This window comes from Neofelis nebulosa, chromosome 8, assembly GCF_028018385.1.
Source record: "Neofelis nebulosa isolate mNeoNeb1 chromosome 8, mNeoNeb1.pri, whole genome shotgun sequence".
Taxonomy (NCBI): Eukaryota; Metazoa; Chordata; class Mammalia; order Carnivora; family Felidae; genus Neofelis; species Neofelis nebulosa.
In genome coordinates this window covers 109,645,800-109,663,444 of record NC_080789.1, presented here as the reverse complement: position 1 = coordinate 109,663,444, position 17,645 = coordinate 109,645,800, and the positions used below count along the sequence as shown (strand labels likewise).

The 17,645-nt window shown below is 34.7% G+C and overlaps 1 non-coding gene across 1 annotated transcript; it reads right to left on the bottom strand.

Moving 5' to 3' along the window:
* Positions 1-789: 789 nt before the first annotated feature.
* LOC131484149 (U6 spliceosomal RNA) lies at positions 790-896 on the bottom strand. The gene has a single exon (XR_009248060.1). It is a non-coding gene; the product is annotated as a U6 spliceosomal RNA (small nuclear RNA).
* Positions 897-17,645: the final 16,749 nt, after the last annotated feature.

The window sequence follows — 17,645 nt, the reverse complement described above, 5'->3', positions numbered from 1 at the left end:
CTCGCGGTCCGTGAGTTCGAGCCCCGCGTCAGGCTCTGGGCTGATGGCTCAGAGTCTGGAGCCTGTTTCCGATTCTGTGTCTCCCTCTCTCTCTGCCCCTCCCCCGTTCATGCTCTGTCTCTCTCTGTCTCAAAAATAAATAAACGTTAAAAAAAAAAATTTTAAATATATACACATCATATATGAGTTATACATATTATATATACATATACATGTATACCTATATATGTATATATGTATTATGTATATCTATATTATATACAATATTAACTATATATTATATGAAATTATATTAATTGATGTGTTATATATGTATTTATTATATATCACATTTTCTTTTTCCATTCATTCATTGATAGATACTTAAGTTGTTTCCGTGTCTTGGCTATTATAAATAATGTTACAGTAAACATGGGGGTGGCAATATCTTTTCAAGATAGTGATTTTGTTTCCCTCATATAAATTCAAAAGTAAAAATTGTTGGATTACATGGTAGTGCTATTTTTAAATTTTTGAGAAACCTCTGTACTATTTTCCATATTATCTGCATAAATTTACATTTCTACCAACAGTGCACAAGGATTTCCTTTTCTCCATATCCTTGCCAACATTTGTTATTTCTTATTTTTTAATATTAGCCATTCCAACAGGTGGAAAGTTACATCTCATTGTGATTTTGGTTTGCACTTCCCTAATGATTAGTTATGTTGAGCACCTTTGCATGTACCTAATGGTCATTTATATGTCTTCTTTGGAAAAATGTCTATTCAGTTCTTTCACCCATCTTTTAAAAATATTAAATGCTTGATGTATTTGCATGTCATATTTGCACAAAGGTCATGTTAATCCTCTTTGTATCATTTCAATTTTAGTATATGTGCTACTGAAGTGAGCACTCTTCTTCCTATTTTTTAATTACATTGTTTTTGCTTTTTTGTCTATTGAGTAGTATGAGTTGTTTACATATTTTTGATATTAACCACTTATCAGATACAGGATTTGCAAATATTTTCTCCAATTCTACAGGTTGCCTTGCATTTTGTTCATGGCTCTTAAGCATTTATTTAAAGGAAAATGTAACTCTTTATAGCAAGGACACATAATCAAATTATTATAAAGGCCATTAATTTTTAGGAGTTTTTCAGTTACCCAAATAACAATTAACAAATACTTCAGCTCATTTCAAATGACGCTATTTAATATAATATGACTTTATGTAAAGTAGTTCAAAATGGGTTGGCAAAATTGACTTCTGCCAATCTGTAATTCCATCAAAATTACGTTTTTATTACAAAAAGAATTGTGTAATTTGACAATAGGATTTAAAATTCTTAAAAATTAAGATTCATTTTACATTGTGATTTTCAATAATTTCAGTCATATTTCTATTTTTTTGGCCTTTCTAACCTCTGAGACCATCTTTGTTTGATTAACTTCCTACTCAACTTCATAGTGCTGATATCAGGGTTATCAGGAAAAAATAGGGGGAAAAAAACCCCTATGACTATTTAATACAATCTATGAGTGCATTTGTGTATTTTCTTAGGTACCATACTCTGATACTTAGAATTTTCATGATCCTTAGAGAAGAACTGGATATATTCCTGATTCAATGCAAACAATAGGAAAGAATGAGAGTGTGTTCCCAAATTTATAATATTCAGCAACATCATGCATTCAAATTAGAATCTAAAGAGGATTTTACAGAACATATGTTGGCTCCCACATTAACTTAGATGACCTTATCATTTATGTGATGGTAAAATATCTTATAATCCAATCAGATTTAAAATGTTATTAATGAAACCCTTTATTAACTTAATCTGGGTGAAACACAATACTTTTTTAGAATCTAGGATACTTTTGTTTTTTGCTTCCAAGTGAAAAGTTATTCAACATCACTTGTTATTAAAAACTTATAATTAAAACAACACTGATAAAACATTACATACCTATTAAAATTGCAAGGAACCAAAACTAAAAACAAAAACCTGGTAATGCCATTCTGGAGAGGATGTGAAGTTATAGGAGCTCTCATTCATTGCTGACAGGAATGTGCAATGATACAACCACCATGGAAGACAGTTTGACACTTTCTTACAATATTAAACATAGTATTGCCACACGTTTTAGCAATCATATTTCTAAGTAATTACAAACTGGCTTGAAAACTTATGTCTACACAATAGCATACACCCAAACGTTTATTGAAACTTTGTTCATAATTAACCAAAACTAAAAGCAACCAAGATTCCTTCAATGAGTAAATGGGTAAATAAACTGTGATGGAAGGCAGGATATGAGAAAATAACTTAAATGTATTACAAATATAAAAAACCATCTCACTTGAAGGCAGTACAGAAATATTATGCTGACATAAGTAACTTTGGAAATTAGTTCATTTTGTAAGTCTATGGGCAAAAGGGATTACAGTCTAGTTAATGAAGTTCATTCCCACAGAGCTATGAATTAACAATTCTGAAACTATTATATACATATCTGGAATTTAACAGGAAATTTAAGTTGGTGATAAGAACTGGATTTCTCACTCTTGTAGTGAGAGGTTATAGACGAGGAACAAGAAGAGACTAAAATGACCTATGAGTAATGAATTAGAGTGGATACATCAGTATGAACTTGTATTTAGCTTATTTGTAAGAAATTAATTACAAATAGATATATTTTAAAATATGTGTATACATGCAGGTTGTCATACACGCATCTAAATCCTTGCTATGTCACTGAAAAGGCCTAGCATCATTGATACCCAATAGTAACAACTGTAACTAGCATCCGGGTTTTGTCTTCTAATGTCATTATCCAAAAAAGGAACTAGGTCGCTTTGGAGAAACGACTTATTCTGGGAATAGATGGGTATCCAAAAGATAATCCTGGATCATTTTGTAATGTTAAAAAGGGAAGGTGCTCCAAAGAACAACAACAACAAAAACCCTACATACACACAATGATGAAGATATATCAAACAGACACAGGATCTAACTGAAAGATCTCCCAATGGACAAAGCTGGAAAAAAAAATTGAGGAAAGAAATAAATAAATTAGTATTGGATTATAACCCACAATATAAATCTATAAATGTCCCTGAGATCTTACTGATATAAATAATTGAATATACTTAATAAATGTAAGAGAATAGACAAGTGTCCAGTGAAAAAAGAATTCTGAATAATTTATGTAGATAATCTTCCCCAAATGAGGTGTAGAAATACTCCCCATTCCTTAAGTCTCTCTTCCAAGAAGCACAGTATAGAAAGAGAAAAAAAAAAAAGATTAACTTTACTATGGAGAAACCTACAAATACTCCTTCAGCCCAGATGATCAAAGCTAATTTTAAATTTAGAAATACTTTTCTAATATAAAATGTTAATAATAGAGAAAACTAGGTGTGGGATATGAGGAAACTATCTTCATTATCTTTGCAATAATTCTGTAAACTGTTTTAAAATAAAACTGCTCTAAAATTTGAAAACTTACTAAAAATGGCCCAAGATACTCCTACTTAATGTAGCAATTTCTTATTGAATTTTTACTATGCAAAAATTTGATGAAAATCCAAAACTGTATATTTTCCAAAACTATTGAATCATAATAAAACAAGAAAGGATAAGTTTATTTCAAATTTATAAAATTGACGTATGATTTTTTTCAAGTTGCTGACAGATTCCACACCTGAATATCTCTTAAAGTATTTTGGAGATCTAAAATCAAAAAATTTTCTAAATTTATTAAAGATTATGCTGGTGGTGTTCCCATTTAACTCTTTTGACTCTAAGTAGAAATAAAAAGGTAATTCACATGAACTCAGTCTCAACAGGTGCCTTTCATTGCATAAATAACAGGTGATAACTAGGTTTTGTGGATTTAAACATAAACCAAAAGTTCCCAACAAATAAAATTCCAGGGCCAGATGGCTTTACAGGTGAATTCTACCAAACATTTGAAGAAGAGTTAATATCTATTCTCCTTAAACTGGTCCAAAAAATAGAAAAGGAAGGAAAACTTCTAATTCATTCTATGAAGCCAACTGTACCCTGACACCAAAACCAGATAAAGACTCCAATAAAAAAAGAACTGCAGGCCAATAACCCTGATGAACATGGATGCAAAAATTCTCAATAAAATACTAGCAGATTGAATCCAATAATACATGAAAAAAAAATCTTTCACCATGAACAAGTGGAATTTATTCCTGGGTTGAAAGAGTGATTCAATATTCATAAATCAATAAACATGATACATTAATAAAAGAAAGGATAAGAACCATATTACCCTTTCCTTCCAACAGAAGCAGAAAAAGAATTTGACAAAGTACAACATCCATTAATGATAAAAATCCTCAACAAAGCATGTTTACGGGAAACACACCCGAACATAATAATGACCGTATATGAAAATCCATAGCTAACATCATCCTCAAAAGGAAAAATTTGATAGCTTTCTCCCTCAGATCAGGAAAAAAAGCAAAGATGTCTATTCTCACCACTTTTATTCAAAATAGTACTGGATGGGGCGCCTGGGTGGCGCAGTCGGTTAAGCGTCCGACTTCAGCCAGGTCACGATCTCACGGTCCGTGAGTCCAAGCCCCACGTCAGGCTCTGGGCTGATGGCTCGGAGCCTGGAGCCTGTTTCCGATTCTGTGTCTCCCTCTCTCTCTGCCCCTCCCCCGTTCATGCTCTGTCTCTCTCTGTCCCAAAAATAAATAAAAAACGTTGAAAAAAAAATTCAAAATAGCACTGGAAGTCGTAGCCACAGCAATCAGAAAACAAAAAGAAATAAAAAGCATCCAAATTGGTAAGGAAGAAACCAAACTTTCACTATTTGATGACATGATAGTATATATAGAAAATCTGGAAGACTCCACCAAAAAACTACTAGAAATGATACATGAATTTGGTAAAATTGTAGGTTACAAAATCAATGTATATAACTCTGTTACATTTCTACACACCAATAATGAAGGGGCAGAAAGAGAAATTTTTAAAAATCCCATTTACAATTGCACCCTAAATAATAGATACCAAGAAATAAACTTACCATGAGAGGTGAAAGAACTGTACTCTGAAAAGTATAAAACACTGATGAAAGAAATTAAAGATGACACAAAGAAATGAATGACATTTTATGCTCATGGATTGGAAAAACCAATATTGTTATAACATCTATACCACCCAAAACAATTTATACGTTTAATGCAATCCCTATCAAACACCAACAGTATTTCTTCACAGAGCTAGAAGAAACAACCTTAAAATTTGCATGGGTGCACAAAAGACCTCACATAGCCAAAGCAATCTTGAAGAAGAAAAGCAAAGGTGGTGGCATCACAATTCTTTAAGTTAAATTATAAAGCTGTAGTAATCAAAACAGTATGGTACTGTTATATAGACCAAAGGAACAGAATAGAAAACCCAGAAATGAGCCCACAACCATATTGTCAATTAATCTTCAACAAAGAAGAAAAGAATATACAATGGGAAAAAGACAGTCTCTTCAATAAATGCTCTTGGGAAAACTGGACAACGACATGCAAAAGAAAGACACTGGACTTCTTTCTTATACCATACCCCAAAATAACTTCAAAGTGGATGAAAGAGCCAAATGTGAGACATGAAACCATTATAATCCTAGAAGAGAACACAGGCAATAACCTCTTTGACATAAGCCATAGCAATTTCTTTATAGATATGTCTCCTGAGGCAAGGGAAGAAAAAACAAAAATAAACTATTGGGACTTCATCAAAATAAAAAGCTTCTGCACAAAAAGGAAACAATCAACAAAACTAAAAGGCAACCTATGGAGTGGCAGAAGGTATTTGCAAATGACATATACAATAAAGGGATAGTATCAAAAATTTGTGAAGAACTTCTAAAACTCAAACCCTCAAAAGAATAATCCTAATTAAAAATTGACAGAAGACATAAACAGACATTTTTCCAAAGATGACATCCAGATGGCCAATAGACACGTGAAAAGATTCTCAACATCGTTGATCATCAGCGAAATACAAACCAAAACTGAAAGGAAGGGGCTCCTGGGTGGCTTAGTAGGTTAAGTGTTTGACTTTGGTTCAGGTCATGATCTCACAGTTCATGTGTTCAAGCCCCCTGTTGGGCTCTATGCTCACAGCTCAGAGCCTAGAGCCTGCTTCAATTCTCTGTCTCCTTCTCTCTCTGCCCCTCCCCCTGCTTGTGTTCTGTCCCTTTAAAAAAACACTGCAAAGAGATATCACCTCCCACGAACCAGAATAGCTAAAATCAACGACATAAAAAACAAGTGATGGAAAGGATGTGGAGAAAGGGGAAACCTCTTACACTGTTGGTGGGAATGCAAACTGGTGTTAGCAACCCTGGAAAACATTATAGAGATGCCTCAGAAAGTTAAAAATAGAACTACCCTATGATTGAAATTGCACTACTAGGTATTTACACAAAGAATACAAAAATACTAATTCAAAGGGATGAATGCACCTCTATGTTTATAGCATCATCATCTACAATAATCAAATTATATAAAGAGCAAAAGTGTCCATCCACTGATGAATGGATAAAGGGGATTAAAGACATGTGAGATATATATATATAATGAAATATTACTCACCCATGAAAAAGGAACTCTTGACATTTGCAGTGACATAGATGAAGTTACAGAGTACTATGCTAAGTGAAATAAGTCAGTCAGAAAAATAAATGCCATTTGATTTCACTCAAACGTGGAAATTAAGAAACAAAATAAATGAACAAAGGGAAAATAGAGAGAGATAGGCACTCCAGGAAACAGACTCTTAACTATAGAGAACAAATTGATGGTTACCAGAGGGGAAGTGGGTGATGGAGCTGTGTTAGGTGATGGGATTGAGAAGTGCACATGCTAAGATGAGCTCCAGGTGTTGTATGGGAGTGTTGAATCACCATATTGTACCTGAAACTAATATTATATGTTAACTAATTGGAATGTAAATAAAAACTTTTTTAAAATAAACATTTATTCAATATTAAAAAAATAAAGTTGTTCAATACCTATGCTTTAAAAAGCATAAACACAGTGACTACACACATTGATCAGAATTAATACTACTTTTCATAAAACAATATTGATACTAATTAATTAATTAATCAGAGTTTTTGTTATGTTATATTGGAAAAACTAATGAATTTCAGAGTTTAATAAAAGTTCCAAAAAACTTATATTCTTCTGATAAACTCATTATTCAAGAAAAGTCTCTTGGAGGGGGGAGGAACCAAGATGGTGGAATAGCATGGAAGTTTTTTGTGTGTCACAAGTCCATGAAATACAGCCAGACCATCTGCACTAAACAATCCTGCACACTTAGAAAACTGATTGGAGGATTAACACAACAATCTGCACAACTTGAACCACAGAATTCAGCAGGTATGTGGTGCAGACAGGTGAACTTCGGGAGTGAGAAGCCATGGGAAAGGAGGTACTTTTGTGAGTGGAGAGAGGATGGAGATGGGGTGGGGGGAGAATATGAGAAAAGCACCCCTCCCCAAAAGGAGCTGGAAAGAAAGTGGAAAATCAGAAATAGCCACAGGGACTAAACCAAAAAGGGAGAAAGGAGAAAAGAGAGGGTTTAAATTCCATTAAGACTGTAAACAAGGGGGAGTGCAAGGGCTGCAACTCCACAGCTCGAAACCTGGCTGTGCTCTGGTGGGAAGGGTGAATCCTCAGGAACAGAGTGGGGTCTGGGAGGTGCTTGGGCCACCCAGGGAAAAGTGGTTCCACTGCTGGAAGGACATTTCATAAAGACTATTGAAGCCACCTCGTCCCAGCAGACCCCAGAAAACGGCCACATTTGCTGGTGCTGGAACAAGGTCCTTAAGAGTGAAGCCTGGTGACAGATGTGTGTTGTGATTTTCCATAATCCCTGAAATGCTGCTGCTACACTATCTCGTGAACTTTTGCTGGGGCAGACTGGTGCCTGGTCGCAGTCTCGGGGCACCAGCAGCAGCAGGGTCGAGCGGGCTTTCCTGGGTGCAGCCAACATTCGGCCATTGGTCACTCAGCCATTGCTCAGTGAGACCCTCCTATAGAGGGGCAGAATGGGTCAAAGCTGCAGTCTTTCAGAAGTAAGGGGCTGGGGAAAACAGCCGCATCTGAAACAAAACTTGGGAGAGAGATACTGCCTGGGACTTGGTCACAGACAGTGAGAAAGTGGGGAGTGGACAAAAGCTGAAGACAGAGGACGGGTGCGCGATTGTTGATCAGGGAGAACAGAGTTCCGATACTAGAGACTGGGTACCTGGGTGATGCCATTTGCACTACTCCCGTGCATGCACATACACACCTACCAGTGCCACAATTCACTCCAGTAGGCTAGCACTGCCATCTAGTGGAGAATGGAGCCATTAGACTAAGCCCCACACAACTGGGCCAACCTCTCCTTTCAAGGATACAAGTCCCACCACCTGCTTAGTTTATGGACTATAAAGTGCTTCATAGTCTGACTTCTAGGGGAAAACAAAGTAGTTTCAGTCCTATTTCAATCTGTTAGCAGGTCCATCTTTTCAATTTTAATTTCTTTTCTTTTTTCACTTCTTTTCTTTTTCTTGCATACAGAAAGAGAAAAAATTCATTTTTATTTTCAAATTTTATTAAAAATATTTTTTAATTTTTCTTACTATATTTTTTACTTTTGTGTAAATTTTTTCAATTTCTATTTTACTTCAATCATTTTATTTTAGTATACTTCAGTGTAATACTGAATACAGAAAAAGAAAACCTTCATTTTTACTTTCAATTACTATTAACAATATTTTCTTTAAATTTTTTACTACATTTTTCCTTTTATGTAATATTTTTCAAATTCTATTTTACTTCCATCTCTTTATTTTAGTTCTACTACAGTGTATTCACTTTTTCAAATTTTCAAAAGATTTCCTTTTTTTCTCTTTTTTCTCTGTTCCATTTCTTTTCTTTTTTTTCAATACTGAAAAAGAAAAAAATCATTCTTATTTTTAATTTTTATTAAAAATATATTTCTTTAAGTTTTTTTCTACTATATTCTTTACTTTTGTGTACATTTTTTCAAATTTTATTTTACTCCTATCATCTCATATTAGTTTACTTAGTGTATTAATTTTTTTTCAAATTCTCAAACGATTTCCTTTTTTTCTTTCCCCCTTTTTTTTTCTCTAATCTGTCAAACCACTTTCAACACCCAGACCAAAACACACCTAGGATTTAGCATCATTTATTCAATTTTTCTTCTGTGTGTGTGTTTTTAATTTTTTAAGTATAATATTTTTTAATTTTAATCCTTTTAATTTAAATTTTTCTACCTCGTTAATTCCTTTTCTCCTTTCAAAATGACAAAACGAAGGAATTCACCCCAAAAGAAAGAGGATGAAAAAACGACAGCCAGGAATTTAACCAACACAGATACAAGCAAGATGTCTGAACCAGAATTTAGAATCACGATAATAAGAACACTAGCTGGAGTCGAAAATGGATTAGAATCCCTTTCTGCAGAGATAAAAGTAGTAAAAAATAGCCAGAATGAAATTGAAAATGCTATAACTGAGCTACAATTACAGATGGATGCCGCAGTGGCAAGGATGGATGAGGCAGAACAGAGAATCAGCAATATAGAGCACAAACTTATAGAGAATAATGAAGATGAAAAAAAGAGGGAGTTGAAGGCAAAAGAGCACAATTTAACAATTAGAGAAATCAGTGACTCATTAAAAAGGAACATCAGAATCATAAGGGTACCAGAAGAAGAAAAGAGAGAAATAGGGGTAAAAGGGTTATGAGAGTAAATCATAGTGGAAAACTTTCTAACCTGGGGAAGGACACAGACATCAAAATCCAGGAAGCACAGAGGACACCCATTAGATTCAACAAAAACTAACCATCAACAAGGCATAGCATAGTCAAATTCAGAAAATGCTCAGGCAAGGAAAGGATCATGAAAGCAGCAAGGGAAAAAAGTCCCTAACCTAGAAGGGAAGACAGATCAGGTTTGCAGCAGACCTATCCACAGAAACTTAGCAGGACAGAAAGGAGTGCCAGGATATATTCAAATTGCTGAGTCAGAAAAAATATGCAGCAAAGAAATCTTCACCCAGCAAGGCTGTCATTCAAATTAGGAGGAGGGATAAAAAGTTTCCCAGACATACAAAACTTTAAGGATTTTGTGACCACTAAACCAGCCCTGGAAGAAATTTTAAGGGGGAACTCTCTGAGGGGAGAAAAGATTATATATATATATATATATATATATATATATATATATATATATATATATATCTCAAAAGCAATAGGCTAGGAAGGACCAGAGAACACCACCAGAAACCCCAACACTACAAGCATCATAATGGCAATAAATTCCTCTTTCAGTACTCACTCCAAACATCAATGGACTCAATGCTCCACTCAAAAGACATAGGAAACAGAATGGATAAGAAAACCAGATCCATCTATATGCTGTTTACAAGAGGCCCACTTTAGACCTAAAGACACCTTCCGATTGAAAACAAGGGGATGGAGAACCACATATCATGCTAAAGGTCAACCAAACAAAGGTGGAGTAGACATACTTGTATCAGACAATCTAGACTTTAAAATAAAGACACTAGCAAGAGATGCAGAAGGGCATTATATCATAATCAAAGGGTCTATCCACCAAGACCCAACAATTGTAAACATTTATGCACCAAATAAGAAAGCCCCAAAATATATAAATCAATTGATCACAAACATAAAGAAACTCATCAATAGTAATACCATAATACTAGGAGACTTCAACAGCCCACTCACAACAATGGACAGATCATCTAATCATAAAATCAACAAGGAAACAATGTTTTGAATGACACACGGGACCAGATGAACTTAACAGATATATTCAGAACATTTCATCCTAAAGCAGCAGAATATACATACTTCTCCAGTGCACATGGATGTTCTCCAGAATAGACCACATACTGGGACACAAATCAACCCTCAGCAAGTACAAAAAGATCGACATCATACGGTGCATATTTTCAGACCACAATACTATGAAACTCAAAATCAACACCAACAAAAAATTTGGAAGGGTAATGAATACTTGGAGACTGAAAAACATCCTGCTAAAGAATGAAAGGGTTAATCAAGAAGTTAAAGAGGAAATTAAAAAGTATATGGAAGTCAATGAAAATGATAACACCACAAGCCAAAACCTCTAAAACACAGCAAAGACAGTCATAAGAGGAAAGTATATAGCAATCCAGATCTTCCTAAAGAAGGAAGAAAGATCTCAGGTACACAACCTAACCTTACGCCTTAAAGAGCTGTAAAAAGAACAGCAAATAAAACCCTGAACCAAAAGAATACAGGAAATAATAAAGATTAGAGCAGAAATTAATGCTATAGAAACAAACAAACAAAAAAAACCAGTAGAACAGATCAATGAAACCAGAAGACAGTTCTTTGAAAGAACTAACAAAATTAGTAAGCCACTAGCCAGTTTGATCAAAAAGAAAAAGGAAAGGACCCAAATAAATAAAATCAAGAATGAAAGAGGAGATGTCACAACCAACACAGCAGAAATAAAAACAATAATAAGAGAATATTATGAGCAATTACATGCCAATAAAATGGGCAATCTGGAAGAAAGGGACAAATTCCTAGAAACATATACACTACCAAAACTGAAACAGGAAGAAATGGAAAATTTGAACACACCCATAACCGGTCAGGAAATCAAATTAGTAATCAAAAATCTGCCAAAAAACAAGAGTCCAGGGCCAGATGGTTTTCCAGGGGAATGATACCAAACATTTAATGAAGAGTTAACACCCATTCTCTTCAAGCTGTTCCAAAAAATAGAAATGGAAGGAAAACTTCCAAACTCTTTCTATGAAGCCAGCATTACCTTGATGCCAAAACCAGACACCCCACTAAAAAAAAATGAGAACTATAGACCAATTTTCCTGATTAACATGGATGCAAAAATCCTCAACAAGATATTAGCCAACCAGATCCAATACATTAAAAAAATTATTCACCATGAGCAAGTGGGATTTATACCTGGAATACAGGGGTGTTCAATATCCACAAAACAATTAGCGTGATTCATCACATCAATAAAAGAAAGGACAAGAACCACATGATCCTCTCAATAGATATAGAGAAAACGTTTGACAAAATACAGCATCCTTTCTTGATAAAAACCCTCAAGAAAGTAGGGATAGAAGGAGCATACCTCAAGATCATAAAAGCTGTTTATGAACGACCCAACATTAACATTATCCTCAATGGGGAAAAACCGAGACCTTTCCCCCTAAGGTCAGGAACAAGTCTGGGATGTCCACTTTCACCACTGTTATTCAACATAGTATTAGAAATCTTAGCCTCTGCAATCAGACAACACAAAGAAATAAAAGGCATCCACATCGACCAGGAGGAGGTCAAACTTTCATGCAGATGACATGATACTCTACATGATGTCATCATGCAGATGACATGATACTCTACATGGAAAACCCAAAAGATCCCACCGAAAAACTGCTAGAATTGATTCATGAATTCGGCAAAGTGGCAGGATATAAAATCAATGCACAGAAATCGGTTGCATTCCTATACACCAATAATGAAGCAAGATAAAGAGAAATCAAGGAATTGATCCCATTTACAGTTGCACCAAAAACCATAAAATACCTAGGAATAAATCTAACCAAAGAGGGGAAAAATTTATACACTGAAAACTATAGAAAGCTTATGAAAGAAATTGAAGAAGACACAAAAAAAAGGAAAAAGATTCCATGTTCCTGGATAGGAAGAAAAAATATTGTTAAAATGTCAATACTACCCAAAGCAGTCTACATATTCAATGCAATCCCTATCAAAGTAACACCAGCATTCTTCACAGAACTAGAACAAATAATCCTAAAATTTGTATGGAACCAGAAAAGACCCCGAATAGCCAAAGAAATCTTGAAAAAGAAAGTCAAAGCAGGAGGCATCACAATCCCAGACTTCAAGCTAAACTACAAAGCTGTAATCATCTCAACAGTATGGTCTTGGCACAAAAAGTAGACACTCAGATCAATGGAACAGAATGGAGAACCCAGAAATGGACCCACAAACGTGTGGTCAACTAATCTTTGACAAAGGAGGAAAGGATATCCAATGGAATTAAGACAGTCTCTTCAGCAAGTGGTGCTGAGAAAACTGGACAGCAACATGCAGAAAAATGAACCTGGACCACTTTCTTACACCATACACAAAAATAAACTCAAAACGGATGAAAGACCTCAATGTAAGACAGGAAGCCATCAAAATCCTGGAGGGGCAAGCAGGTAAAAACCTCTTTGATCTTGGCCACAGCAACTTCTTACTCAACATGTCTCTGGTGGCAAGGGAAACAAAAGCAAAAATGAACTACTGGGACTTAATCAAAATAAAATCTTCTGCACAGTGAAGGAAACAATCAGCAAAACTAAAAGGCAACTGACAGAATGGGAGAAGATATTTGTAAATGACGTATCAGATAAGGGGTTAATATCTAAAATCTATAAAGAACTTAACAAACTTAACACCCAAAAAACAAATAATCCAGTGAAGAAATGGGAAAAAGACATGGATAGGCACTTTCTAAACATGACATCAAGATGGACAACTGACACATGGGAATATGCTCAACATCACTCATCATCAGGAAAATACAAATCAAAACCACAATGAGATACCACCTTATACCTGTCAGAATGGCTAACATTAACAACTCAGGCAACAACAGGTGTTGGCGAGGGTGTGGAGAAAGAATATCTCTTTTGCATTGTTGGTGGGAATTCAAGCTGGTGCAGCCACTCTAGAAAACAGTATGGAGGTACTTCAAAAAACTAAAAATAGAACTCCCCTACAACCAAGCAATTGCACTACTAAGCATTTATCCAAGGGATACAGGTGTGCTGTTTTGAAGGGACACATGCACCCCCATGTTTATAGCATCACTATCAACAATAGCCAAAATAAGAAAAAAGCCCAAATGTCCATCGATGGATGAATGGATAAAGAAAATGTGGTATGTATATATATATATATATATATATATATATATATATATATATATATATATATATATAATGGAGTATTCCTTGGTAATCAAAAAGAATGAAATCTTGCCATTTGCAACTATGTAGATGGAACTGGAGTGTATTATGCTAAATGAAATTAGTCAGTCAGAGAAAGACAATAATCATATGACTTTACTCATATAAGGACTTTAAAAAAAACAGATGAGCATAAGGGAAGGGAAACAAAAATAATATAAAAACAGGGAGGAGGACAAAACAGAAGAGACTCATAAATATGGAGAACAAACTGAGGGTTGCTGGAGGGGTTGTGGGAGGGGGAATGGGCTAAATGGGTAAGGGCACTAAGGAATCTACTCCTGAAATCATTGTTGCACTATATGGTAACTAATTTGGATGTAAATTTTAAAAATATAAAGAAAGAAAAGAAAAAAGGAAAAAAAAGAAAAGTCTTTTGGGGGCGCCTGGGTGGCGCAGTCGGTTAAGCGTCCGACTTCAGCCAGGTCACGATCTCGCGGTCCGTGAGTTCGAGCCCCGCGTCAGGCTCTGGGCTGATGGCTCGGAGCCTGGAGCCTGTTTCCGATTCTGTGTCTCCCTCTCTCTCTGCCCCTCCCCCGTTCATGCTCTGTCTCTCTCTGTCCCAAAAATAAATTAAAAATGTTGAAAAAAAAATTTAAAAAAAAAAAAAAAAAAGAAAAGAAAAGTCTTTTGGAAAATAACCCTTTTTAAAGACTTCTTAGTAAGCAAATATCCAAAGAAGCTCATAAATAAACAATCTCCTCTGCTCTTGGAATAAGCATTTAAATAATAATTACTAATGGGGACCTGGGTGGCTCAATTGGTTAAGTGTCCAACATCAGCTCAGGTCATGATCTCATGGTTCGTGAGTTTGATCCCCACGTCGGACTCTGCTGACAGCTCAGGCTCTGAGTGATTTCATTACATCATTTTCTGCCTGACAATTTCACCAATTTCACTGACAGTAATATATATATGTATATATATTATATATATATATATATATATACATATATATATAACTTTTCAACAAATACTTTAAGCAAATTTGCAACATTTTTTTGGTAATAATACCAGCTATTATTATAGGCACTGGGTATATGAAAGTGAAATAAGCAGAGTCCCTGCCCTTCTCTACTTTACAGCCTATTAATCCAAAACCTCAAATCAAAGCAAAATGTAATACAGAAAGAACAACTCCTCATCGGTATCTATTACGTTTAGAAAAATTCATGGTAAGGAAATGAATCAAGGATGACTTGAGTTTCTGGATTTAACAGTTAGATAGATAGTAATATCACATTCAAAATAGATGAAAGTAAAGGGCTTATTTTGTTTGGTTTGTTTGATTACAATTTCTTTATTTGAGTCCTTAACTCAATATTAATGTACTTATGGATTTGGTGAAGTTCTCTTTTGTATTTCAGCAATTGAATCTTCACTGAGATAAATCAAATTAATACATGATCTTGACTTTTCACATGCAGTTCCTTTCTACAGATCTATATTTGTTTCATTTAAGCACTTACTTTTAAAAGTGCTGTTATTTCTTACAATGGTACCGTTTGTTTTGTAATTGAAAATAAATACATATAAAATAAGTTTATTTCCATCTCCCATCCTCTAAATACTCTGTATGGTTTATCTCATTCTTTACCCAAATTGATATTTGCAGTTGCATCTTCACAAATATTTCAATCCTTAAACCAAATTTAACTTCCTAGAGTTACTGGTTCGATAATCTGCCAGGAAGCAAAAGAAAAGAGAAGTTGAGAAGAGGAAACTAGTGTTATGAGATTATTGATTCCAGATGTTTCACTTACTTCTTTGGGGGATTTTATTGACTTAAGTTATACAAATCCTCCTCTATAAATTCTTACTCAGGTTGGCAAAGATTGTATTCTGCTTCTCCCTAAACACCTTCATAAACTTTTAAGAGAGTTCACATTTAATAGAGGAGGAAGCAAAAATGTCACGGTCACGTTAAATGTTATGAAGTTTAAAAAGACCAAAAAATAAAAGACATAGTTGACTGATTGAATCCATATCCACTGAGGCTTAAGGTATGTCAATACAGCACAGCATTCTAAAGCATTTCATGGTTTTCCTTTCTTTCATAGAGCAGTAAGCCATTCTGCAAATTAAATTTGATTGAAATGACTCTTAATTATACCTCATACCTTAAAATTTTTACCTTGATCTCAAAATTAGCCTCTTCAATGCTCTTCTTCACTGCATTTTATTAGGCATTTGAAGAAAAGTAGAACCAACACATTTTAAATAATTCTCAGCACATTTATTTTAAATAAAATGGATCTGATGCATCAATCCTACATATGTGTCATATGTAATTAAATCTGGGACAATAATGTTGTCTTATATCTACATTTGATATTTTTGAAAAAAATCTTGATGAAATGGGTCTTATCTTTCAGTTTTTTCATAATGTAATGTTATTACTATAAATTTCTGAAACTTTTTTTTCTTAACATAGCACAGAAATGTAACAGATTACTAATGTATCATCACCATCCAAAGAGTGTATTCATCGTGTGATGGAGCTTATAATACATATTTAACTCAAGAAGAATGAGAGACCTGATATATAGGTTCCCAGTGATCTAGAAAAATGACCAAAAAAAAAATCCAAAGCTAGTTTTGAGAAATCTGAAGTTCTTACCTCAGGGAAGACATTTTCTAGTCTATTACTCTAAGATCAAGAGAGAGCAAGATGGGTGCTTGGCTGTTAGCCTAATTGGATATAATGTGCAAATATAGAAACGTAAATACTCTCCCTTGCTGTATAGTAACATCAGCCCTGTGAATTTTGGGAAACCCCATGAAGATGCACAGTCAGGCAACACTGAACAGCCAGTGGGTACTCAAAGAGCTAAAATAATTTGGAACCCATCTATTCCAGATGGATATACCAGGTTATTTTATTTGAGGGACAAGGATCTCGCTCTCTCTCTCTCTCCCTCTCCCTCTCCCTCTCTCTCTCTTCCTCTCGAGAGGTGAAAAATAAGTTCAGAAAATTATGTTGCATTCAAGTTGTGGTGGTCTTTTGATGCCAGAAAAAGGATTTTGGTTTTTATTCTGTAAATGAGGAACCACTGAACAAACTATTTGCGAAATGGCCTTCTCTAAGGTGAATAAAGTAATCAAAGTGACTGTAAGTCCATGAATCCCAGATTCAAGGTTCAACTCATTTGCAAACCAGCCTGCAAGAAATTTTGAGGGGGACTCTCTGAGGGGAGAAAAGACAGAAAGAAAAAAAAGACCCAAAGCAACAAAGACTACAAAGGACCAGAGAACACCACCAGAAACTCCAACTCGACAAGAAACATAATGGCAATAAATTAATATCTTTCAGTACTTACTCTAAATGTCAATGGACTAAATGTTCCAATCAAAAGACATAGGGTAATAGAATCGATAAGAAAACAAGATCCATCTATATGCTGTTTACAAGAGACCAACTTTAGACCTAAAGTCACCTTCAGATTGAAAATAAGCGAATGGAGAACCACATATCATGCTAATGGTCAACAAAAAAAAGCCAGAGT